The sequence below is a fragment of the Aquarana catesbeiana genome, linkage group LG04 (genome assembly GCF_042186555.1).
Source record: "Aquarana catesbeiana isolate 2022-GZ linkage group LG04, ASM4218655v1, whole genome shotgun sequence".
NCBI classification, from domain to species: Eukaryota; Metazoa; Chordata; class Amphibia; order Anura; family Ranidae; genus Aquarana; species Aquarana catesbeiana.
In genome coordinates this window covers 362,559,432-362,585,488 of record NC_133327.1, presented here as the reverse complement: position 1 = coordinate 362,585,488, position 26,057 = coordinate 362,559,432, and the positions used below count along the sequence as shown (strand labels likewise).

Below are 26,057 nucleotides of genomic sequence, written 5' to 3'. Positions count from 1 at the left end.
AGCCCCCCCCTCCTCCGGGTTTCACAGGTGCTAGGAGGTCCAGGCCTCCTGAGTGTTTTAGCCCTGTGCTGGCTGGCGTCCGGGACCGCGTTGGAAGCCGGGCGCAGGACACTTTAACTTCGCCGGCCAAGCGCAAGCCTGCCATGGCTTATGCAGGCGTGGAGAAGTATCCCCACTCACGGCGGACTCGGGGAGCCTGGTAATGCCCCCCCCCACTGCAAGCTTGAGAAGCATGGCAGCTGCCTCGGCGGGCTCCCCGCCTGACCGGAGGGATGCTCGGCGTGGGAGAGATGTCTCTGCAGATGCCGGCTATGTGACTGGAACGGCCGGGGCCTGTATTCCATCCGGGATAGGACGGAGGAGAGGGGTGACGGGTGCCCAGAGACAGGGCGGGGACTTGGATGGCATACGGTTCAGATCAGCAGCCAGACGGGCTTCCCCTGCCCGGCCCAGGGCTCAGCATGAAGGCCTCGTGGAGCGGGAGACAATTTCCGGTGCGGCACACGGTGATGACGTCACTGCTGTGCGCTCAGCTGCTGCGGGGAATCCTGACGTGCGGCTTATGAATGTGGAGCAGAGAGAGGCCAGGAGTTCCCAAGACTGTTTGTCTGAGCGTGAGCTGGACGATCGGGTGGAAGGCGAGCTACAGGAGGCGGCGCGTGGAGCTGGAATTGCGGCTGGACGTCCAGTGAGACAGCGGCAGCCAGGTGAGAACCCTTATGTGTTTTCTTTGTCCTCTTCTGGCATTAGCAAAGGGGTGTCTGTGAGTGGGGCTGGAGGTGTAAGGGTGTCAGGGGATGGATCAGGTGGAGTGGGTCATGGTAGTGGTTCCTTGTCCGGGGGGTCGCGGGGGCGCAAGAAGTGGGGGTGGTGCAAACGTTGCTGGCTGGCTTGCGGGAAGTGTTGGCGCACTGTGAGGCTGGTCCGTGGCCGGTGGCGGACGCTGCCCCGGTGACGGCATGGGCTGCAGCCCACGCGTCCGCAGCCCAGGACTCGGTGCAGGTGGTACCTTACCCCAGGTGTATCGGCTGGGGATTGCAGGGGTTGTGGGGGGCCCGGTTACTGGGGGGGGTGGAAATCCTGTGACTTCGCCTCCGTCGTTGACGGCAGTGGTTGGTACAGCAGGGGCGGTTGGGGATGCCACGGCTGTTGAAAAAGGGGCGGTAGGAGTGGATGGGGTGCGCTTGGCAGATGCTGCCAAATGCGAAGTCTACGTCTGTTTTTGAGGGGCCTTTGGGCGCTCATTTGAAGGCGGAGGTGAAGGAGCACATTCGGAAGGAAAAGTACGTTTAAAATTTTCTCTTTGCTGCCCTTGGAGAAGTTTAACTTGGAAAAAGTTAAGCCGGACGAGAGCAAATTGGCTGCAGTGTTTGCGATTTTAGCGAGCATTATTGGAAAAAAGGCGTCCCATCACTGCTCGGCGTTTTTTGCTATCTTGATTCAATTGGGGAGGCGCAACGGGTGTATGGGGGACTGCCTGGTTGCGCTATGATGAGCAGTTCCGGCAGAGGATGGCAGTTCGCTCTGCATTATGGTGGGACCACAAGGACATTAGTCTTTGGATGAAGCTAATGTCCTCTCCAGGAAAGTTCTTTGCCTCCCTTTCAGGGTTGGGCCGGGGATTTGGCCTTTTCCGGACAACCGGCCGGCAGTCGCATGGGTTTCTGCTGGCAATTTAACGCTGGTACCTGCAAATTTGGGGCAAAGTGTTGATTCTGGCATGTGTGTTCCATATGCGGGGGTTCACACTCACAGTCTCGGTGCTTTAAGCAGGGTCAGGGAAAAGGGGGAGATGCTGGAAAAAGGGAAGACACCGGTGATGGTAAGAAGGATGGCTCTTTTTCTATGGCGCTACCCTAATCGGGCAACGGTCAGGTTATTAGAGTCGGGGTTTACTGGGGGTTTCAGGTTGAATAGCCAGCTCCAGGTTGTTCCGCCTATGGCGGATAATTTGAGGTCGGCTAGGGAACATCCTGGCGTTGTCACTAAAAAGTTGTTCAAAGAAGTTTTCGTTGGGTCGCATGGCTGGCCCGTTTGAGATGCCACCGATATACGGTTTGGTTATATCCCCTTTGGGTGTGGTTTCCAAGAAGGAGCCGAACAAGTTTTGGCTCATTCATCATTTGTCTCATCCACGTGGGGGATCAGTTAATGATTCCATTGACCCTGATCTTTGTAAGGTGTCTTACACATCTTTTGATACGGCGGTAGCATGGGTGCAGCGTTTTGGGTAAGGGCGCATTGTTGGCAAAAAACGGATATAGGGGCTGCCTTTTGCCTCTTGCCAGTTCATCTAGATTGCTGCCATTTGTTGGGATGTCGCTGGCAGGGTAAGCTTTTCGTTGACAGATGTTTGCCCATGAGGTGTGCTATTTTGTGTTTCTTGTTCGAGCACTTTGGAATGGGCAGTACGGGATGTGTCAGGCTTGTCATCCGTCATCCATTACTTGGATGATTTTTATGTATAGGGCCTGCGGAGAGCCTGGTGTGTGTGTCTCTGCTGGCTACAGTTCAGCAATTTTTTTAAGTTTTTGGGGTTCCATTGGCTGCTGACAAAACGGAAGGTCCGGCTACTGTGTTGTGTTTTTTGGGGATCGTTATAGATACTGTGGCTATGGAATGTCGTTTTCCTTTGGACCAATTGGAAGGTTTGAGTCAGGAGGTGGCTGAGGCGTTACACGTGAAGAAGATCCAGCTTCGGGCTCTGCAATCACTGTAGGGAAAAAAATTGAATTTCGCCTGCCGCATCATGCCACTGGGGCGTGTTTTTTGCAGGTGTCTGGTGGCGGCCACGGCTGGAGTTTGGGCTCCACATCATTATCTTCGATTGGGACTGGATCACAAGGAGGATCTGAAAGTGTGGTATTCCTTTTTTGACGACATATAATGGCCGCTCTCTGTGGTTAGGGCAAGTGGTTTCAAACTTTGATGTGGAACTGTTCACTGACGCAGCTGGGTTCAGCAGTTTTGGGGCTTTTTACCAGGGAAAGTGGAGCGCCGGGGATAGGCCGACGGAATGGAAGGAATCTGGTTTGGTACGTAATTTGGCGGCATTGGAATTGTTCCCCATTGTTCTGGCTGTGGAGCTATAGGGCGAGGACTTTAGGAACCGCCGCGTGCGTTTTTCACTGTGATAATCTGGAAGTAGTACAGGCCATTACTAATAACACTGCACTCCCCCCCCCCCCCGTGCGCTTACTGCGGCATCTGGTTTTTGAATTGTTTGTGTATCAACTGTTTGGTGACTGCAGTTCATGTTCCAGGGATTGATAATTTAGTGGCTGATGCATTGTCTCGTTTCCAGTGGGACAGGTTTCACCAAATGGTACCGGAGGCAGATGTATCCGGGATTCCTTGCCCCGAGAGGTTATGGAGCATCGCATTGCCACTGCCCAGCAGTTGATCCGTAGTTCGGTTACTGCAGCTACTTGGACAGCGTACAGTAAGGTCTGGCTGGAATGGGGGCGTTGGTGGGGGAAGTAGGGGAATGCTCTCACGATGAGGGTAGAGTCCATTTGCTGCTTTACTTTATAGGCAGGAATTTTGAGAGTGGAGTGTCGGCTTCATATATGTCACAAAAGATTGGCTGGGCTGGCGTTCATGTTCCAGTTGGTGGGCCAAAGGGACACTACGAAGGCTTTCATGGTTCGGCGTGCGGTGCGTGGGTATCGCGCTGGTCGATCGGCTGAGACACCTTAAAGTTTTTGGTGCAAGAGGATATGTTGGGGGTGTTTTTGAGAAGGTCCAAGATGGATCAGTTGGGTAAGGGGGCGTGGGTGGAGTTGAAGAAGCTCCCGGGTTCTCCTTTATGTCCGGTTGCGGCTGTGGGGGAATTTTGCAAAATCAGGCCCCAGGGCGAGGGGGTTTTCTTCCATCACGCGAAAGGGACGGCTGGGTCACGTTTTCAGTTTCAGGCGGTGTTAAAAAAAAAAAGTTTAGTGGCAGCGGGTTTGAATGCGGAGAATTATTCTTCTCACTCGTTCCGCATTGGAGCGGCCACTGAGGCGGTTCGGTGGGGATTGGATGATAAGGTAGTACGGAGTATTGGTTGGTGGGAATCAGCGAGGTTTAAATGATATGTTCGCCCTCACTTAATTTAGTTCAATGAATCATTATGGGGGGGGTTAGCTGTTTGCGAATCCTCTCTCTCTTTGCTTCTTCAAAAATTATGTTGGGTAGGCTGGTGGGTCAGTTGCTAGGGACTTTTGGGGTATGTGTTTTTGTCCCCCCCCCCTTTTTTCCTTTTTTCTGTTTCCTTTTTATTTCAGATTTGGAAACCTGCTTGGTGTGATACCTGGGACACTCATACGTGTATTGGGGTGCCAGGAGGGCGGATGTCAGGGGGGATGGCAGGTTGTTAGGTTTGTCAGGGGAGGAGGGCGTAGTACGCTGGATTGGAGTCCCACGCATGCTCTGGTCCAGGGTGGTACCTGGAATGCATAGGTACGCCCGAATGGACCGCACCCCTGATGTGGTTCTGATACATGCGGGGGGGGGGGTAATGACCTGGGTTTACGGTGCGCAAGAGAGTTGACCCAGGATATAAAATTCGATCTGTTATAGCTGCAATCCTTTTTTCTGGATACTATTTTTATTTGGTCGGATATCGTGGCCAGGATGGCTTGGCGTTTGGCTTGCTATTGGTCTTGAATGGTGGCGGCTAGGTTTGCAGGATGGCGAGCACCAGGTGTTCAGGGTTTGAAGGGCGACTAGCACGTAAGGTGTCACGTGTGTATGCTGTGGCGGTAGGTCTATGGGGTCTTTGAAGGCGGTGCCGAGAAATAATGGAGGTTTGAGGGGGTTGGGCCCATATGGAGGTATGGGCGCCCTTTCCCTTGAATGGAAACAATGGTGTGTAGTAGGTTGTATCTGGAAGGAAGTAGCTGGTTGTCCCTGAGCTTACGTAATACACGGCATGGGTGTACCGATACAACTAGTTGGTTTTAAAATTATATATTTGCCTTCAAAGACCTCTGGATCAGGAAGGTTAATACTAAGGTTCATTTGGTTAAAATGTTTATGTAAAAATGTATGATATGCATTAAGTTATATGTTTGAAGAATTTTTGTATTTCTATTTGCTGTAATAAAAGGCTGCTATGGCCATTCGACTCCAAAAAAAAAAAAGAATAGTGTCGTCTGGTCAATTGCTGGTAAGGGGTAAAAAGGGAACAGTAAGTTATGCAGGGGAGCCTCACTAAAAGACACATCCCTTAGTCAAGTAATGGCCCGGAGCAAAAGTAACACTGGGAGGAGGGCCAGCATGATTGGGTGGGGCAGTGAGGCAGAGGCAGTAAGGGGAGGAAAAATATTTAACGGTAATTAGGAGGTAGGACAGTGGTTGGAGTGTAGATATAAGTGGTGGATGGAGTTAGGAGCAGTGGTCAGTTGGAGAGAGGAGCGGGCCGGACAGAAAGGGAACAGTAAGTTATGCACGGGAGCCTCACTAATAGACACATCCCTTAGTCATGGGCCAACATACCAGCAACAGTGTGTGACATCCTTGTGAAGACTTACAGAAAACGTTTGACCTCTGTCATTGCCAACAAAGGATATATAACAAAGTATTGAGACGAACTTTTGATATTGACAAAATACTTATTTTCCACCATAATTTGCAAATAAATTCTTTCAAAAATCAGACAGTGTGATTGTCTGGATTTGTTTCCACATTTTATCTCTCATAATTGAGGTATACCTATGATGACAATTACAGGCCTCTCTCATCTTTTTAAGTGGGAGAACTTGCACAATTGGTGGCTGACTAAATACTTTTTTGGCCCACTGTATCATGAACAAAATTCAGTTTGTTGCACAGTTCATGCATAATGTGTCTTTTCTATAGATTTTTTTTTTCTAGTAGAAAAAGTTCAATCAATGATGGAAGATTTGTTGGAACATTTCTGCAAGCACTAAAAATCAATATCATCGCTTGCAGGCGCTTGTTGTAACATAACTTTATAAAACATGCACACACTGTCTGGTTTCTACAAGCAATACCCTAATTATTTTCAACAGTTGAAGACATTGATCTGTATACTGTTGGCCCTGACATAGCCTTTGTTAAGGTAGAACTCTCTGAAACCTGGACAATTATAACTGAGCAAATAATTTAAAAAATGCTATGCTATACCATATTGTACAGACAGCATTGCAAAATCACATACCTCATTCAGCTTTTGAGGACCAAAAACACAATAAAATGTTTTTTTTTTTCACTGTAAATGCAAATGAATATTGGACAGTCTGCAACAATCTCTTGTAAAGAGAGGGAATGCCCTCAGATGAAGAGGGCACTTCCCTCGAAATGCGTAAGCCAGTTAGAACCCTGGTGGTGCCCTCCAAAGATCTGGAGTGTGCTGAGTGTACCGAGCAGCCTGAAAGCTGATGTTTGCTTTGAAATGCTTTGATTTTACATTGTTTGTGAGTATATTCAGTTGTGAAATGGTGGAAATTAAACGGTGCATGGAATAATGCACTAGGCTGGTGCGCACTCTTTTGTCTGTTTTTTTTTTTTTTTTTTTGCTGAATCATGTGTTTGTGGTCAATTGGACCCTGTTTCTGATGTGCCTTATGGAAAGCCCCCCCAAATACTTGTGGGGCAGTGCCATCCTATGGAATAAAGCTGTTCTTTCCACTTCTCTGCAAGCTCCTAAACAAATTCCTACTGCACTTCCATTGTGCCTCTCCTTCACTTTCCTCCTCTACAGTCTCCCAGGCAATGGGCATCTTTGCTTGTCGCAGCAATACTGACCCCAAAAAACCCTAGTAAAATTATTTTAAAATAAAATATACCTTCCTCTAAAAAAAAAAAAAAAAAAAAAACATTATACTTCAATCAAAAGTCCCTAACCTAAGCCCCAATCCTAAAAAAAAAAAAACACACGATCACAGTTCAAAGTCCAGGAAGGGTATGATTGGCAATTGGCTGCTATTAGGATAAGGAATCGCATTTGTTTGCCAATTTCATGAACTGCAAATGACTTGAGTTTGGATCAGGCTCATGGTGGACTTGAACCCGCATCTCAGACCTAATCATCACTTATACATACTATACATGCATATATGGCACTTAATTTATATCGCTTGAAAAGTTTTACTAAATCCTGGGCTTTTACAAGTTTGTGTACTGAAATGCTTTTGGATTCAAGTTCTTAATTAATTTCCCACTGCTGCCCCAATTGCATTGTTTATATCTTCTTGTACAAGCAAATGATTTATTGATGCATGCAGTTTTTCAGACACTTCTGTTTCTAATGTTCTTGCTTTTTATGACCATAAATAACAGTACAACTTTTTATTTTTTTGGCTGGTTTTAAACTACTAGCTCTGAAACTAAAAATAATTTTTATTTTTCAAATTTAAGTTTTCTAATAGACTTGTAGGATGCAGTCAACATTGCCAACACCCCATAGGCTGATTACTGTATTTATCGGCGTATAACACGCACAGGTATATAACACGCACATTAATTTTAAGAGGGAAGTTTTAGGGAAAAAAAATAAATTTTAAATAAGGAACTTTGAAGCAAAATAAAGGTCAGTGCCCATCTGCAGTCTCACCATTGCCATCAATACAGCCTGTTCAATGCCCATCTGCAGCCTCACCATTGCCACCAATGCAGCCTCATCAATGCCCATCTGCAGCCTCACAAGTGCCATCAATGCAACCTCATCAGTCCACATCAATGCAGCAGCCTCACCATTGCCATCAATGCGGCAGCCTCACCATTGCCATCAGTGCAGCAGCCTCACCATTGCCATCAGTGCAGCAGCCTCACCATTGCCATCAATGCAGCCTGATCGATGCCCATCTGCAGCGTAGAGGGGACAGGGAGGGGGGCGGCCCAGGAGAGGGGACTTCCTTTTACAGAGGCCGCCAAGTAAACAGGAGATTCTCACTGTATGTAATCTGACAGCGCTCGTCCCGCCCCCCTCCCTGTCCCCTCCGAGGGATCTAAAATTGAAGTATTGGCGTATAACATGCACGTGCTATTTGCACCCAATTTTTAGGGTGAAAAAATGAGGGTTATACGCCAATAAATACAGTACTTACTGTTACTTGGATTACTATCATTTACTATCATTTCTAAACTCATTACTTCTCACTGTTGTCAAGTTATTGTGGTATAGAATGTTGATGGTGAAGCAAAAGTGATTGTGTAGGTTTGTGCCTGTGATTGAATAAAACAATAATTCTCAGTGGCATGACACAGTTTAAAAATCTCAAAGGTCATTATATTAAACCTAGGTAGAAAATGAGTTTTTGCTCACCTATAACCCTACAAATTCTAAACATTACATGATCACAACATAATTATGGTGTGTAGGAATATTCGTTACTACTGTACATGGACAACAGCGTCAAGCAAACTTCAAGAACTGGTTAATTCTGATCATATTTTTATAGTCTTAAAAAATAAATAAAATAGGTTGATATTGTTTAAAAAGTAGCTCTTGCCTTGTGTTCTATAATGCTGTATATATTCCAAACAATATTTTTCTTTCTTAAAAAAAGAGCATCATGGTAACTTGTACAACTTGTAGCAATAAATAAGATTTGTGTTTAACGGCAATACAAACACATTGTCGTCTATAATTCTTGTTGGATACCGGTAAGTGTGATAAGTAAGGAATAAGCTTTGAGCATATTTTTTGTGATTTATTGATCAGAGGGAAAAAAAAATCGCCCCTGTATTGGTGGTCAGTAGAAATAAAAATGCCCCTGCTTCAGTGGGAGTAAATAATTCACTGCTATCAGTGGGAGGAAAAAATGCCTCTATTCAGTGGTCAAGTGGAGTAAAAAATGCCCCAGTGGTCAGTTGAAGTAAAAATGCACCTTGAGTCACCAAATCAGAAACATCATATGGTCAGATCATACCCCAATCAAATAACAATTCACTTTGAACCTGGCAACCGAGGCTAAACGGGAACTTACTTTAGGAGCTCCAGACCCATGAAAATGTGTCTAAAGAATTAGACCTTTATTTTTCTGCCAACACTACAACAGATACTGACCCAATGCAAGTCTGTGAGGCCCACAAGGGCTATATTCAGGGGGTCTTCCTCAAATATCAATCAAGGGTCAAGCAAGAACATAACGCTAAGGTACGGCATATGCTCAATGACATCCAAAGACTTGAAACTTAACACAACACATAGGAAAGAAGGAAATTAGCAGGGATATACCCTGCCAATGCTGGACTTTAATGGCATGACTCGAGACAAGAACCATAAGGTATAAAAATTAATTTATTTCCTAACAAATTAAAAAATTCCAGAAAATAGTAAAAATACACAACAAAATAAAACATCAAAGGGATTGTGCTGTAATGAGATTGAAAAACCTTTAAACACCAATATAGTCAGGGAGGATTGAGCCACTTACACACCTTCAGCTTATTCAATGTAAGGCTATTTAGGTATCTCATCACAGCACAATCCCTTTGATGTTTTATTTTGTTGTGTATTTTTACTATTTTCTGGAATTTTTTAATTTGTTAAGAAATAAATTAATTTTTATACCTTATGGTTCTTGTCTCGAGTCAGGCCATTAAAGTCTAGCATTGGCAGGGTATATCCCTGCTAATTACTTTCTTTCCTATGCAATTGTCAATTTGGATGTGGCATGGGTAGAGGTCTTCTTTTGCATTAACACAACACAATACTAGACACACATACAGAAATAGAACTAGGATGCTCACTCAACTTATACAAAACCAAGGCAGCAATTGTGCCATATATTACCTATATTATAAGCACGGCAACAATTGCAGATGCCTCTTAGCAAAAGCACTTCAAGACCAACAGTTCATGTCCTATTCCCCCTCCATTGTCACCCCCGGATGTGAGAAAGTCAGTCCTTCCCAAAAAAATAGCAGATGTCTAAAGTGGTTGTAAACTTCTGACATGAAATATAAACAAAGCATATCTCCCTATAGTATTTACTTGTCTTAATCCAGAGCACTAAATGTAATTTCCCAACACTGCCTCATTTCTCTGCTACCAGCGTGAATAACTTCTGACAAATTTTCCTGACACCAAGAGAAAAAAGGTCACAGGGGAGAGAGGTCCAGCACACAGCCTTTGATTGACAGCCTCAGAATCATTTCTGTGTGCTATGTGAAGGGGGGGTCTCTTCCCTCCAATCGGCTATCACTGATATCTGCAGAGTGCTTTCTAAAAGCTCAGACAAGCTGTATAAATTCCGAACTTTGAATTGCTGTAAAAAAGAGAGGGCTGCAGATGGACAGGTGCAGCTTTTAGGAGGATTTGTTTCTTTGTGTATCACCTGAGGCCAATTACTTGGTACTGGGTATATGTAAGGGTACAATCCAAACTCACTGAACCCCTTAAGAGACAGACTGGTGCTCCTCTCAGCTTCCACCACTAATGAAGGCCCATTGTACTCAAAAACTTTTTCCAGGACAATCTCTCCCCAACTCGCCCCCTCTCTAACCAATAAATTGCAACCTGGGATTACCCTTAGGGAACACCTGCAGCTGCCTAAATACCTGAACAGTGACTGCATGTGGTAGGATGCAGTCACTATATGGCGAAGAATTTTCAACCGAGCCCATTTGATATTAAAATCAATCTCTATCAAGCTGAGTGGTGTCGTCAGGGCCACCCACTGCTCGAATTTTGGCAAATTCAGCAGGAATCAGCGTACATTTGGTATGGTATCCAAGGTATCTCCAGCACACTGTTTCTCTAAAGCTGAACTCCAGGAAACCTAAAAGTCCTTGTTTTCAGTGGGGCTTCTCCCACACTGCAGGGGTAACTGCTTATGTATGCCTAGGGGACCAGGTAAAGCAGTTTTACTTACTTGGTTTTCTGCTCCCATAGTCTCCCCCTGCAATGCTGGGCTGGTCCCTGCAGCCTCTTCTTCCCTATGCCCCAGCGGTCTAAAGTGCTCTGACACCATCAAGACCAATGCAGGGACCATGGTCCTACACTGCACGTGAGGATGCCAAGGGGCAGTCCACTGCCAAAGCGAAGGGGAGTGCCATCTGCTGGGGGAGTGAAGGATCAGGTAAGTCAAAGTGTTTTTGCTGTCCCAAACATAAATGAGCAGGTAAAGCAGCATTAAACCCATAGCTCCCAACTGTCCCTGATGTTGATGGACTGTCCCTAATTTGGACAAAGTCCCTCAGTTTGGTCTGATCTATATAGTTGTATATAAAATGCACTATTTGTCTTTGAAAAAGTGTTTCCCAGTGCTAAACCTTTCAACCAATTTCTAAATTGCCGCATTTGTAAATTTTAAATAAATACTTGTGGGTTTAAAGTGTTACTAAACCCAGGACCTGTTCACTATATCTGGTCTCCCACAGTACACAGAACATGGAAATGCAATTATTTTAGAAAATAGCCTTTTCTCATCAGCAGTATATAGTAGTCTGGTGACTTCTATCAGTTCCTGGTTAAAGCTTGTAGGAGGAGTTTTCATACTGCACTGAGCTGTCAGGATGCAGGACCCCTGACCCTCTGGACAGTGCTGATTGGCTCTGTGCTGATCACATGCACTCTCCCAAGAAAAGAAAAAAACTCTCTAGCAATACACACCAAACTAAGCATGTGCAGCTTGACTCTCCTAACTCAGTCTTATCCGGACCAGCCTTGGATTCAGAGGAAGTAGAGGAGGATCTGTGCATATATGATCAAACAGCCTTTTTACACAATGCAGAGGAATAACCCCTTAGGTCCCACAGTGAGCATAACAAGCATGCTTTACTGTATATACAGACTGATTTTACTTTTGTGGGTTTTTTTTTGTATAATTCTCCTTTAAGGGGGCGTGGCAGGGGGTGTCTTATAGCTACATATGTTTGCTTATAGGTGTCCCTCATTCCCATCTCAAAAAGTTGGGAGGTATGTTAAACCCCAAAACAAATATGTATTGCAGCTTACCAATTCTTAGCTGCATTTGTTTTCTTTTTTGACTTTTTTCCCTTAATTTTCACATGGTGATTTGGCCAGTAAGTCTGCAATTTTTCATCTTTCTTCAGATCAATTTGTCCAGAAAAAGTGCCAGAGTGTTAAGATAAACCATTTACCACTGGCAGGGGTGCTTACAATGATCAGCTTTTATTTATTGATATAAAACCTTTAAGGCCAGTTCACACCAGAACGCTGTGTGGGAAACCCACATTCTGTGTCTGTTTTTGGCATCAAGTTCAAAACACACTGCCCTTGCAATCTGCAGTGGGTGTCAGTGCAATGTTATCGACACCCCAAATGCAGATTGCAAATGCAGTGCATTTGCCTGCACTGGATCGCATGGTACAGGAGAATATATAAGTTTGGCCCAAACATCGCCTGCAAGCGTGTTCGGCAAACACCTAAAGTTTCAGGGCTTTGCGGGATGTTCGCCCACCGAGCGCACAGTGAATGGCTGCCAGTTGTCAAGGAGTGGGCCACGAAGCTGGCCGCCACGTCCTTAACAACGGATAAGTCATCAGCTGTCTGCGGGCTTCCCCGCTAACAGCTGAATGAAAAGAAAAAACATTGCCAGCAATAAATAAATTTGAAAAACAAAATGCCGTGGGGGTCCCCCATTCCATGCCAGGCCCTTTGGGGGCCTAGTGGAACCAATTGCCTTCAGAAGTCACCTAATTAGTAAATTAGTAAATAGAGTCCACCTGTGTGTAATTTAATCTCAGTATAAATATGGCTATTCTGTGAAGCCCTCAGAGGTTTGTTAGAGAACATTAATGAACAAACAGCATTATGAAGGCCAAGGAACACACCAGACAGGTCAGGGATAAAGTGGAGAAGTTTAAAGCAGGGTTAGGCTATAAAAAAAATATCCCAAGCTTTGAACATCTCACAGAGCACTGTTCAATTCATCAGCCAAAAATGGAAAGAGTATGGCACAACTGCAAGACATGACCGTCCACCTAAACGGACAGGCCGGGCATGGAGAGCATTGATCAGAGAAGCAGCCAAGAGGCCCATGATAACTCTGGAGGAGCTGCAGAGATCCACAGCTCAGGTGGGAGAATCTGTCCACAGGGCAACTATTAGGTGTGCACTCCACAAATCTTGAAAAACTTGAAAATTGCTGTTCACAGACACTCTCCATCCAATCTTACAGAGCTTGAGCCATTTTGCAAAGAAGAATGGGCAAAAATGTCACTCTCTAGATGTGCAAAGCTGGTAGAGACAGCCCCAAAAAGACATGCAGCTGTAATTGCAGTGAAAAGTGGTTCTACAAAGTATTGACTCAAGGGGGCTGAACCAGTAGTGTATTTAGGTGTTGTGCTGCCCTAGGCCTGACTAAACTCGTGTACCCCCTAATTTAAATATGACCCACCCCTACCTGTCAAGGCCACACCCCTTTCTGTTTAAAACCTGCCCTCAAATTTTCAAGTGGGGACACTAGTTCTCAGGATTCCCTCAATTTGCATAGACTTCCTGTTTCGCTATGGGGAGGAAGTGAAGGGAAATCTTTGCTTGTAGCTGGGAAAATCAATTTAAATGTAATTTTTCTTTATATATGTCAGTTTTGCTGCAGCAGGTTCTATACGTGGTACAGATGCGCCACTTTACAGGCACTCTAAGGGGACCCCCAGGCACAATATTTAAAGGAATTTTTAATTTTTATTGTTTCACTTCAAGCATCATTAAAATCACTGCACCTTTCAAAAGAAGATCTTTTTAAAAAAAAGTTTTCTTTGCATTGATACAGTGAGGGAAAAGTATTTGATCCCCTGCTGAATTTGTACATTTGCCCACTGACAAAAAAAAATGATCAGTCTATAATTTTAATGGTAGGTTTATTTTAACAGTAAGAGACAGAAAAACAACTAAAATATCCAGAAAAACACATTTAAAAAAAATCAGTACTAAATTGATTAAACAGCGCTCCTTCCCTAATAAAGTGCAAACATGCAAAAGTGGTTTCAACTGAGCACCAACATGATAATATAATAATATGTGTATAAAAAGTCCATGTTTTGTCCGTGTTTGACTGTGGGGATGGTGTTCTTAGGATCATAGGTAGCATTCCTCTCCAAACATGGCAAGTTAAGTTGATGTCAAAGAGCTTGATTTTGGTCTCATCTGACCAGAACACTTTCACCCAGTATTCCTCTGAATCATTCAGATGTTCATTAGAAAACTTCAGACACCTGTACATGTGCTTTCTTGAGCAGGGGGACCTTGCAGGCGCTGCAGGATTTCAGTCCTTCATGGCGTAGTGTGTTACCAGTTGTTTTCTTTAGTGACTATAGTCCCAGCTGCCTTGAGATCATTGACAAAATTCTCCCGTGTAGTTCTGGGCTGATTTCTTACAGTTCTCATGATGATTGAAACTCAACGAGGTGAGATTTTGCATGGAGTCTCAGATTGAGGGAGAGTGACAGTTATTTTACATTTCTTCCATTTGCTAAATAATCGTACCAACGGTTGTCACCCTCTCACCAAGCTGCTTAGCGAAGGTATAGTAGCCTATTCCAGCCTTGTGTGGGTCTAAAATCTTGTCCCTGACATCCTTGGACAGCTCTTTGGTCTTGGCCATGGTGGAGAGATTGGAATTTGATTGATTGCTTCTGTGGACAGGTGTCTTTTATACAGGTAACAAGCTGAGATTAGGAGCACTCCCTTTGAGTCCATGTTCACACTGAGCTGCGGGAATGAAGCTGTGTGAGTTCAGATGAAGGCAGGTTTCTGCACAGATGTCAATGTAAATCGCAGCCCGAAATCGCAAAGTAGTACAGAAACTACTTTTTTGAAATTGGTGCAGCGCCGCAGATGCGGCATCACACCAATTAGGACTTTACAGTTGACGGCAATTGCTGCCGATTTGACATGCGATTTGACATGTCAAATCGCATTTCAAAACACTCCAGTGTGAGCTAGGGCTACAAGAGTGTTCCTAATCTCAGCTCATTACCTGTATAGAAGACACCTGGGAGCCAGAAATCTTGCTGATTGATTGAGGATCAGATACTTTTTTCACTCATTAAAATTCAAATCAATTTATAACTTTTTTGAAATGTGTTTTTCTGGATATTTTTGTTGTTATTCTGTCTCTCACTGTTAAAATAAACCTACCATTAAAATTATAGACTGATCATTTCTTTGTCAGTGGGCAAACGTACAAAATCAGCAGGGGATCAAATACTTTTTTCCACCACTGTATATGTTCCCCAGGGCCGAAACCAGGCCCCCATACCCTTTTTATGTCCAATAACTTGCATATAAGCCTTCAAAATGGGGACTTTTGATTTTTCAAGTTCGGGTCCCTTAGACTTTAATATGGTTCGTGGTTCGGATTCAAACTTTTTCCATGTTCAGGAGTTCTTGTGTGAACCGGAACCTGTTCAATGTATTGCTTCTTTTATGTGAAATCCCTGGTGTTCCTGCCAGTCCTTTTGCGTTCCTATTAAAAACTGACCACACTAAGCAGGAGAGCACACAGTGGTCAGTCCTCTAGCTATGCTGGGAACTCAGTATGCTCTCCTCCAATGATCAGACTTGTCCTGACATGCCCCTGCTGCACAGCCATTGACTGGGAAGCTCAGTGTACTGTTGATTTTCTTCCCCCAGCTCTCATGCAACTGAGAACAGAGGGAATGTGATCACTTATAAAAAAAGGAAAAAAAGGTATTTATAATGTTTTTTTTTTTTTTTTATCTCTATACAAAAATGTTTTGCCATTCATTTCTATTTTAAACTGAATAGGTTGTTTTACAAGGTGATAGTTTACAAAGACAGGAAGCATCTTGCTGGCCAGGCAAAACAAAAAAACACATTTGGTAAGCTGCAATATATTAAAGTTTTGTTTTTGGTTTTAACATGTTACTAAATCCACAACAGTAAAATCAGTCTGTATATGCAGTAAAGCATACTTGTTATACTCACTATGAAACCTAGGGGGTTAATTCTCTGCATTGTGTAAAAATGCTGCTTGATCTTGTATGCACAAATCCTCCGCTCCCTGCACTGTCCCCCTGGACAAGTCCAGATAAGACAGAGCCTTTGGAGTCAAGCTGCACATGCTCATTTTGGTGTGTATTGCTAGAGAGTTTTTCTGGGGAAGGTGCATGTGATCAGCACAGGGCCAATCAGCACTGTCCAGACAGAGGATCAGGAGTCCTGCAGCCTGATAGGACAATCAGTGCAGTATGAACACTCCTCCTACAAGCTTCACTAGGAACTGATAGGAGACACAAGACTGCTATATACTGCTGATGAAAAAAGGTATTTATCAGTTTATATTTACTAAAATAATTGCATTTCCATGTTCTGTGTAATGTGGGAGACCAGATATAGTGAATTCAGCCCCACTATAAGGAAGGACTTTTAGTTTTTCCCTGGATGCACTCTTATAACCATCTTGGGATTTGGGATCAACACAGATCTACCTGAAAAAAAAAACACTTAAAATTATCAGGCTTGATGGACCATTTGGTCTATTGCTGTTGTCAGTCTTCTGTTTCAGTGACCTACCCAGGAGTGTTTGGATAACTCCTTTAACAGATGAGTTCTTCCATTTAGAGGAAAGGACATTTCTCGGTCGGTATGGTAATGCCTGTATTCCCTGGCTGGCAGTATATTGCAGAGTAGCAGGAGCAGGTATCCCATACTGTACTTTCCATATACTCGGCCCCTCCCCTCCTCCTCCCCCTTGCCTCCAGCTGTCAGTGTGGCTCCACCCCCGGCGTGTCTCCAGCACTCAGAGCCGTGCAGGCTGTGCTGGGAAGGGGAGTGTGCTCGGCGGGTGCACGGCTGCAACCTTCTCCCTTCTTTCTGACTATTTTAGTCACCCACCCCCCACCCACCTACCCATCCCCCGGTCACCGATCAGCTCGGCAAACTTTCCCGGGACGGACGATCTGCACACACAGGTAAGAGGACAGCGGTCACTGTGATCACACATGGCTCTACTAAACTTCCCATCAAAGTCATCAGATCAACAGCAAGTGGCACATCGCCAGTGTGGGTCATCAGATCGCCTATAAGTGTCAGATCGCCTGTATGTGTCATCAGATCGCCTATAAGTGTCAGATCGCCTGTATGTGTCATCAGATCGCCTATAAGTGTCAGATCGCCTATATGTGTCATCAGATGGCCTCTATGTGTGAGATCAGCAATGAGTGTCAGATCACCACTAATGGTCTTCCGATCGCCGCTGAGTGTGATCAGATCGCAGACACGTTGCTCATGTGTCTGTGGGGCGATCACGGGTGGGCTGCCATTCACTGACCAGCAGGCAGAGCAGTAAGAGGAGAGTGGGAAGTGATCAGATGATTCTATTTCATCTGACATAGGTGAAAGCAGCAGGGAAGAAGTAAGTGAAGATCAGCTCTCTTGTTGTGTATAGGGAGTGACAGGTATTTCTTCAAGGGATCCCTAGAGTGTGTGCTGGGATTGCTATCTCAGGAAATCCCCCAGTCCCTGGTGACATATAACCCTAGATGATCAGCAGCCTGCTCTGCAGCACTGGCAGCCTATAAATAAATGTGTTTTGCATTGTGTGCATGCAATACACAAGTGGGACTTTCCTGGGTAATGCCATGCATACATATACCCAATGATACCTGGGTGATCATTCATAATCACAGGCTTATTTAGCCTACTAATAATGCCTTGTCTCTTTAATCCATCATGAAGAACTTGATCTTGACTGTATAGTTGTGGTTAGAATTGATCTGATTTTAGAACAGTGGATGGTGGGGTATGGAAGCCTTGGCTGTGTACACTGTACAGTTTATTGGATGGCATAAGAGTAATGTCGGACCATACTGTTTTATTTTACCTTTGTGTACTAGCTGGATGGATGCACCTAATAATATAACTGAAAGTAATATTTCCAAATGTCCCATGCGGTGTGCATGCTGTTGCTGTATTTAGAATAGCTTGAAAGGCAGCGTCTTGTCATCACACCCTGCTTCTTCCTCATCCGCCTTGTAAATTGATATACAGCCTGCAAGGCAATATATACAATAGTTCATTCATTTGCAAGATGAAACATTGCATGCTAGCACTTGACAGTGAAACACGCTATAAAATGATAGAAGAAGATAAATGAAATCTATAATGATAGAAGAAGATAAACAAAATCTATAATCTATAATGATAGAAGAAGATAAATGCAATCTACGATAGAACATAAATGCAAAAATATATTGATAAAAGATAAATACAATCTATAGCGATAGAAGAAGATAAATGCAATCAATAATGATAGAAGAAGGTCAATGCAGTCTATAATGCATATCACACAGATGGTTAAAACCAATTTCATCCTTAAATCTGTTCAGCAAAGATTGTTGTAAATATCGATAAGACATCTGAGGAATCATAGACTGCGCTCATGTTGTGGTTCCTAAATCTTTGCTGGCTTGAACATTTGTGTGCTATGTTACTCTTTACATTCTGGTGCTTCAGCCTTTAAAAGTATTTAAACATGTGCCGATCTTGATTTGACTTTTTTTCCGTAAAGTTCCAGAGCAAGCACACCTGAAAATAAAATTTCCTTTGGCCTCAAGCAGAGCATACAGTACAAAAAAAAATTAGAAAATGTAAATTCAGAACTTTATTTTTGCAGATGCAATTTTTGTGTTAATACCTGAACTGGCCATTTTAACCAGAAACTATTTAAAAAAAATATTTTTAAATATTTAATATTTTTTTTATCTCCATCTCAGGAAATTTAAAACTATGTAATGTGTTATTACCAAACTTGGATTCACATGTACCCCAAGCAGGCCATGTTTCTCTAACATCCAGGCAGACATACTAGTGTATTATCTAGGAGCCAATGCGAGTGCCTGGCAGGCGCGATGACCGCTGGGCACCAGCGATCGCTCATGACAGAGCGAGAACAAGGATCTGTGTGTGTAAACGCACAAATCCCGGTTCTCTCAGGGGAGAGGAGAGAGATCGTGTGTTCCTACTAAGTAGGAACACCATTCTCTCTTCTCCCCTAGTCAGTCCCATCCCCCCTACAGTTAGAACATACCTAGGGAACACAGTTAACCCCTTGATCACCCCCTAGTGTTAATCCTTTCCCCGCCAGTTGCATTTATACAGTAATCAGGGCATTTTTATAGCACTGATCGCTGTATAATTGTCAATGGTCCCAAAAATGTGCCAAAAGTGTCCAATTTGTCCGCCGCAATATCGCAGTCCTGATAAAAATCTCAAATCACCACCATTACTAGTAAAAAAAAATAATAATAAAAATGCCATAAATCTATCCCCTATTTTGTAGTTGGTATAACTTTTGCGCAAACCAATCAATATACGCTTATAGCGATTTTTTATTTTGTTTTTCTACCAAAAATATGTAGAAGAATACAAGAATACATATCGGTCTAAACTGAGGAAAAAATATGTTTTTGTTTTTATAAATTTAGGATATTTATTATAGCAAAAATTAAAAGATATTGTCCTTTTTTCAAAAGTGTCGCTCTTCTTTTGTTTATAGCGTAACAAATAAAAACCGCAGAGGTGATCAAATACCACCAAAAGAAAGCTCTATTTGTGGGAAAAAAAGGACGTCAATTTTGTTTGGGTCTAACGGCGCACGCCACTCAATTTTCAGTTAAGGCAACGCCGTGCCGTATCGCAAAAAAATGGCCTGGTCATTGAGCAGCCAAATCTTCTGGGGCAGAAGTGGCTAGAGAATAAAATAATGATAGTTCCAATTGTTTATGTCACACAATATTACCGCAAAGGTCTTGGAAACACAAAATTTTGAGGGAAAAAAAAACACATTTAAAGTTAATTTTAGGGGGCACAAAAACACAAACTACCCACATTTTTGATAAAATATAAATAAACATGTCAAAACCAGTACACTATATTTTCCACGGCCAATGTTTTAAAAGCTCCCTATAGGTCATCAGTTAATGCTACGAAGTAGGTGTGGTGCTAGAATTATTGCTCTCATTCCAGCGTGCGTGCCGATATTTAACATCGCAATCGACGTTTTCAGGCGTAGGCGCCCCGCCGTTTATGTTTGTACATGCGTGTATGTGGGGGTGGGGGCCTCAAATTTTGGGGGGGCAGGGGGGATTTTATGTGCTTGGATGTAACCTTCATTTTTTACAATTAAAAAATATATGTATTTTTTTTTTCACTTAACTTTTTTTTTTCTATCGCATAGCGGACAATTGATTGTTGAATGTGATGATTGTTTTGGTGACAGGTTCCCTTTAATGAGACATGCAAGGTCTAAAAGACCCTGTGCTTCACTGAATGTAATGCAATGCACACTGCATTACATTCATCCTCCACACCACCATCGACTTCATCCCCTCCACGAGCGCTTCAAGCCTCGCTTTCAAATCGCTCTACTGCAGGATAGTCTTCCTGGTCACGATTGCAGACTGACAGCAGTGAGAGCCACTGCCGGAGGACAGTCTATGTGGACAGCTTTACCCCGGATGCCTTCATACTTAGATGTGCCTCTTTTAATCATCGACCATGTGAGTTGCTAAATGTTTTACCTTCATTAAATGCAGTAGTGTATTTAGGTTTTGTGCTGCCCTAGGCCTGACTAAACTCGTGCACTGCCTAATTTAGACACAAAAAAAGAGAGAAAAGTGCACCAAAAATGAGCCACGTCCATAAATCATTCAGAATACAAAATAAGGTAATACTGAGTATTACCAGAGAGGTGAACTTTTTAGGCTAAGAAACAGTGGAGAAGATATAGCAGTATAAAAAATATAAATTTATTGAAAAATACAAATATCTAAAAAACAATGACAAATGTAACATATAGCATCTATGATTATTGTGCAGTGAGCCCTTGTATGTCTACGTGTTTGGCCGTTAGGCTTCCTCAGGACATGGCCAAGGTTCACAGATGAGACAGAGAAGGGAATATGTCTCTCTATCTTAAATTGGAATGCAAAATCATGCAAGTCACGGTAGAATGAGAAAGTTCAATCAGCAGTAAGTAAGTATATTAGATATAGCTAAATATCTCAGCGTGCAGTGTATTGCTGTCTCCCAGGGGCACGCTGGATTATTTGTATCCTGAATATGCAGCAATGGGATTGTATTGAGCCTTCAGCATTGCTGATACTAAATCCAGGATCTAAGTGGTACATCCGGTGTTGGCCCTCCTCCCTCTAATGGCTGCTCCCATAATTAGGAATATTGTTTACATGCCCCTGCTGAGATATTTAGCTATATCTAATATACTTTCTTACTGCTGATTGAACTTTCTCATTCTACCGTGACTTGCATGATTTTGCATTCCAATTTAAGATAGAGAGACTTATTCCCTTCTCTGTCTCATCTGTGAACCTTGGCCGTGTCCTGAGGAAGCCTAACAGCGAAACATGTAGACATACAAGGGCTCACTGCACAATAATCATAGATGCTATATGTTACAGTTGTCATTGTTTTTTAGATATTTGTATTTTTCAATAAATTAAAATTTTTTTATACTGCTATATCTTCTCCACTGTGTCTTAGCCTAAAAAGTCCGCCTCTCTGGTAATACTCAGTATTACCTTATTTTGTATTCACACCGCCTAATTTAAATATGACATGCCCCTTCCTGCCAAGGCCGCACCCCTTGCTGTTAAGACCCGCCCTGAAATTTTCAAGTGGGCACACTAGTTCTGAGGCCCTTGGGGGGGGGGGCAATGGATTCCCTTAATTTGCATAGATTTCCTCTCACTTCCTGTTTGGCTGTGGGGCAAGAAGTGAAGGGAAATCTCTGCAATGAGACAGGGATGTAAAAAAGACCTCCATTAATCTATCCAAAATGGGGGAAAAAAAAGTGTTGCCTCTAGTTCTACTTTAACCACTTCAATACCAGGCACTTTCCCTGCTTCCTGTCCAGGACAATTTTCAGCTTTCAGCGCTGTCTCACTTAGAATGACAATTGCGCGGTCATGCAAAACTGTACCCAAACTACATTTTTATCATTTTCTTCCCACAAATAGAGCTTTCTTTTGGTGGTATTTGATCACCTCTGCCGTTTTTAATATTTGCGCTATAAACACAAAAATGCCAACCAATAAAAAAAAAAATGATGGGCACTGGTGGCACTGATAGGCGGCACTGATAGGTGGCACTGGATAGGCAGCACTGATGGGAAAGCTACTGACAGGCATTACTGAGTGGCACTGATTGGCATTTTGATGGGGCACTGACAGGCATTACTGATGGGGCACTGGCACTTTTTGGGCACTGTTGTGGGCACTGATCGGCACTGACATCCGTTTATAATGGGAACAGGCTGGCAGATGTTGGGCACTGATTGGCAGATGATGGGCACCTTTTGAGGGGGGCTGTGCTGATAATCAATGTGCTGATTATCAGCACAGACCCCCCCTTCTGACAGGGAGAGCCACCGATCGGCTCCCCCTGTCAACGTGAACCGAAGAAAGCTGTTTATCGGCACTTCCTGGTTCACGCGATGATCAGCTTGTCAGAGGCTTCATACCATGATTGAAGTTGCGGTGCGTCAGACGGCGCACGCCGGCTCTGTTATCCTGATTACATCATATGACATCCGATCAGGACAACACAACCACTTTGCCGCCGTCATTCTGCTATATGGTGGGCGGCAAGTGGTTAAGCACAAATTTCTGACAATTTTATGGAGAGGACTAAGAAGCTATAACCATGCCAATGGTGCAACAGAAAACATATAGCACAGTGAGGAAGGTTTGTGGTCCAGGCTGATAGAACAGTCAAAATTAGAAGGGGTGCCCCCTCCCCCCACAGTTGTGGAATGGCGGCTGCTTTATGGGGTGGCTAGACTAATGTGCCTCTCAGCCCAGTCTGCCCCATAAGACTGGCGCTACACTAACCACTAACAGTGTAGCGCAAGCCAGCGAGGACTCTTTCCATGCTGCCCACCTGCAAAGTGCTGCCCTAGGCCTGGGCCTTGTTGGCCTAGGCCAGGACTCAGCGTTGATTAAATGTAACCATATTGCTACACTTATAGGCACCTCTCTTCTCTTTTATACTCTGTAGCTCCTGATGGATTTTTCTTCTAATCTCCTTGTGGAGGCTGCCATTTGTGGATGGACATTTTATGGTTATACAGCCTATCACATTGCTATAATCTTTTTATATGGACTTTAAACGTAAGCATTTATGAATAAATGGTTGTGGAACGAATCATCTGAGTTTCCATGATTTCCTATGGGGAAATTTGCTTTGATATACGAGTGCTTTGGACTACAAGAATGTTTCCGGAACGAACTATGCTCGCAATCCAAGGTTTTACTGTATATACTTTATTTATGTACACATTTTGTTGTCTTAGCAGAGCTGAATCTGCTTATTGTTCCCTGAGCAGTTGCCATAACATGCAAGCAGGTACATTATGGCAGACTTGCCTCCTAGTATATTCTCTCCTCCAGCATTACAAGGACCACACTCCTCCTTGTTGCTCCATGTACCTGCTGCTCCCAACTTCTCCTGGGCTTCATTGGGGTCCAGTGTCTTTTTCCTTTAGCCATTGATTGGCTAGCGATGACGTAATTCCTTTGCATGTGCATTGCAGATACCAGGATTGTACTTTGTACTGCACATGCTCAGCAATCAGTGTACAATTGTAAAAAATATATTATTCCTATATTTTTTGTTGTTGGTTACAATAGACTCACAAAGTCTCATCCACCAAAAAAACTACCAGGTAATCATTTTGTAAAGTTTCAGTTTAGTTCATATGTGTATGGGGTATCAGTTCGCTGATTTTGGTATGTCAAGTGTTAAAGTGGATCTAAACGCCCTAAATCAACATGAACTATTTTTAATCCTTATGCTGTTAGCAATAGTAAATACATAGGAAGGTATATTATATTTACCTGTTTTAACCTTTTTTTCTTTTTACATTCCTTCAGTTGCTTCCCGGTTTTTGGCCTAGGCCAAATAGATGTAATACTTTCCAGAAACCTTCATGGGCATTTTTTTCCTTCCATTTGGAGCAGAGTAGGAGTGGCTTTGTCAAGTAAACCCACTCTCCTGTCTGCATGGCTGTGTTAAGGGCAGATACGGTCCAGGAAGTAAATGCTACATGAATCATAGAAAAGGGTGGATAAAAATCAATGATTTAAAAAAAAAAAAAGAAAATCCAAAAAATTGGATTTTAAAAAAAAATTTAAATCAGATTTTTTGGATTTTTATCAAATTTCATTTAAATGCTTTTGGAGTACACATCTATCAAAAGATAGTTTTCTATTTAAGATACATTAATAATTGAGTTTATGCAGCATGAAATGGAGCTTAGTTATGTTGCATGAAGCTGTATATTCTGCAATATTTACATTTTTGGTAAACTCATTCAATGAATCCAAGCTCTGCAAGCTGAGATAACATGCACTGCATTAAAGTGGTGTTCCACCCAAAAAAAAAGCATGAATGTGCCTAAAAGAAAAAAAAAAAAAAAAAAATGTGGAATTTTTTTTTTTAACTCTAAATGGCTGTTGCTAGGGGGTCCCTCGCTGGACCCTGGGACAGGTAAGTGTCCGATTATTAAAAGTCAGCAGCTGCAGTATTTGTAGCTGCTGACTTTTATTTTATTTAATGGGAACTCCTCTTTAATCCAATCACACAATTTCTCAGCAACCATGAGATAAAACAAAGTTCAGAAATATTCCTTTATCCCATTGTTTTACAAATCTTTGTACACTACAAACTGTGTGATTGAATCGGTTCTGATATTGCTGTTGTACTAACCTGACAGCTTATTATTCTAAATAGGAAACCTTCATTTTCTTTGCAAATATTAAAGATTCTAACTACCAGCAAAAATAAGTGCTTATATTTAAAGAGAACAGCTGTCATTTCATATCCATCATGGCAGCGCCTGTTAGCGGGCATCCACTCACCTGCTGCCGCCACGTCCCTCACCTTGTTGTGTTACCGCCGCAAGTGAATGGGACTGTCAGTGAGTCAACAGCGGGTCAGAGGAGGAGCAGCTGCGGGACAGATGACAGTTGCTCTTTAAAAATTATCATTTAAATCAAGCCTTTTTACTAGTGATTTAAATCAAATCCATCCTGTTGTAAAGGAAAAAAATATATTTATATAAAATAACAAACATGTTATACTTACCTGCTGTGTGTAGTGGTTTTGCACAGAGCAGCCCAGATCCTCCTCTTCTCAGGTCCAACACCAGCGCTCTGGGCCCCTCCCCCTTGCCGAGTGCCCCCATAGCAAGGCGGTTGCTGTGGGGGCACTCGTGCGTGCTCGCTCCCGAGCCTGCTCTCTGCGTCCATAAGACACGGAGCGCCCAGCCCCACCCCCTGCTCCCGCCTCACGGTCTGATTGACAGCAGCGGGAGCCAATGTCTCTTGCTGCTGAATCTCAGCCAATCAGGAGGGAGAGACCTGTGAGAGCCTCGGGTCTCGTGCACATTACTGTATCAAGATGAGGCTTAGGTAAGTATCGGGGGGGCTGAGGGGGGAGCTGCACACTGAAGGTTTTTTACCTTCATGCATAGAATGTATGAAGGTAAAAAAACCTTCAGCCTTTACAACCACATTAAGTGTTAACTAACTGAGCATTAGGTTATGTGATTCCAGTGTCATATTTATGCTTTTTACCTAAGCAGCCCTCTGTATTATCGATGCTTTGCAGAGCCTTTTTGCACTGTATGCTTCGGTGGATAAACATTCTTGTTTTTTCTTCAAGAAAATCAATCGAATATCTCTGTAGATATGTAGTTAATTTATAGTTACAGTATTTAAAAGAGAAGTAGGGCCAAAGCTCTTTTAGGCCATCCTTGTCCTATGGATTACAGGAGTGCGCTTAGCTCTGCATTCAACAGACAATGGGCTAAAACCCGCTGTCGGCTGATGTCACTCAGCCACTCCAGACTCTGGAGGGATCCTGACTTCACTCTCCTGGCCGGCAGCTGGCTCAGTCTCTCAGCGCGCCGCAGAGAACCTGAACCAGACACTCCTGTCCCCTCCACAGCTCAGTGCTCCAGTGAGTGCTGGAGGGGCAGACAGAGAGCGGGGACTGACAGTCTCTGCTCACGGAAGACGGAGAACCTTGATCGATCAGTTCTTGGTCTTATAGGCAGCGGGGGACAGATGCAGCATCACACTGATGCTGCATCTAC

General features: G+C 43.5%; 1 protein-coding gene across 1 annotated transcript in view; it reads left to right on the top strand.

Annotated features, from left to right (window-relative positions):
* Positions 1 to 16,654: 16,654 nt before the first annotated feature.
* POPDC3 (popeye domain cAMP effector 3) overlaps positions 16,655 to 26,057 on the top strand; it is a 98,806-nt gene continuing 89,403 nt past the window's right edge. Inside the window, exon 1 of the mRNA XM_073627009.1 lies at positions 16,655 to 16,854. The gene's annotated coding sequence lies outside the window, so the exon portion shown is untranslated. The remainder of the gene's footprint in view (positions 16,855 to 26,057) is intronic.